Genomic DNA, 1,727 nt, shown 5'->3' with positions numbered 1-1,727 from the left:
ACCTCTGTGCTGATTGACGGGACGCTCTAGATCATCCCATGGAGTCCACTGTAGCAGTGCATTGTGGGAGTCAGAGTGGGCATATTTTTGGTCTTGAAGCGGTGGGATCTCAGCTTGGAAGCCCCGCCCTAAATTGATCTGCCTGTGATAGACAGTACCAGGTTACCAGACAATCAGTAGATAGAACAATAACAAAGATCTTTTGGTAAGAAGCAAACATTACGTACGGCTTAACGATTCCTGATGTTAGTGTTCCAGGAGGAAGAAAGGCAGTCTCTTTGGCACCAAGGTCCCTGGCTCCATCTGCCAGTCAGATGCTAACTTTAGCATTGTGTCATGACAATCATCCAATCATACTGCTCATTGTTTGTTTTTTCATCGACTCAGGATGAGTGCGATGCTTTTGTTTTTATCGTAACTGTTGAGTGTTTGGAGGCTGAAATGGGCTAAAATTAGATGGTTATAGATTTCAGGTGCTCGTCAATGCGATTTTATGACTTACTGTGGAGCTGAACAGTCTGCACTCTCTGCTGCCTCCTGGTGGTAAGGGAGCAGTACAACCCTGGCCCCGCCCTCTGAGGACACAGCATGGGTGGAGGGGTGTAGTGACGGGTGCCTTTGTTAGGTGCAGAAGCAACTCTTTTTTCACCATCTTTAATGCCTTTGGCAGCATCTTCCTCATCTTGCGGGCGCATCAGGCTGCGGAAGAGTGCAGTGCTTCCAGTAGCTGGAGGGAGGCGGCTGCTTCTTGTCTGACCACCCCTACTTGCCTTTGACACACTTCGTGATTTCACTGGGACAGATACAGGCAGCACCATGGTGAATGGGCGCTGAACCGATGGGGCAGAGTCCTAAACAAATGTAACAAAGAAATTAATAAATAATCCATCCATAAATATTAAAGACTTACTTTGTATTGTTTTGCATGAAGAGCCCACTAGGGGCAGCCTAGATGACAATGTATAGATGGCAGTGTGGGGACCTGACTCTCTTGTCCCGATAAAATAAATAATTAGATTTCAGAATTATGACTTGGTTAACTTGTTGGTATCTTTTCTATATATGATTTATAGATTTGATTTGTTTCATTTATTTTTTTAGATGTTACTGAGGACCTTTTTCAAGCATGTAGATGATCTGAATCCACTGTGTGAACGCATGTGACCATTTAATGCTGGCAGGCTCCTGAAGTCACGCTTACACACCATACACAGCAGCCTGTGACACACATATTGGAATCATTGACATTAAAATGTATAAATAAAGATTTAAAACTATAAACATGCTTATTATTGATAGGGATTGGGGTTACCTGGTGTCAAGACTCTCAGCGGTATGCTCTTTTTGCATCTAAAAATTAACAGAAGAAAAATAAAACAACAGAATAAAGGTATGGTGACATTATTATTTATTTCTTGATTGTTTCTACTTTTAAACACCTACTTTTTTAAAATTAACTTTATATTTTTTTATATAGTTGGTGTCTGTTACTTGACTGTTTTACCCATATTAGTTACAGAGATTTATTTACCTACTGTCTTCAGCAAATTGATATTTACTGTACATACTTCCATATTTACTATAATCTTTAATATAAATTAAATTAGCATAACAACATACCCAGTTCCAGTCTGCATGACTATCATCTCCTCCTTTCCCTCCTTTCCCTCCTCCACACTCCTCTGTCCAGTTCAGCCCAGTAGAGAGGCTCATAGACTGGGCAGCAT

This window comes from Rhamphochromis sp. 'chilingali' (genome assembly GCF_963969265.1).
Source record: "Rhamphochromis sp. 'chilingali' genome assembly, chromosome: 3".
NCBI lineage: Eukaryota > Metazoa > Chordata > Actinopteri > Cichliformes > Cichlidae > Rhamphochromis > Rhamphochromis sp. 'chilingali'.
Note: the sequence above shows the minus strand (reverse complement) of the source record.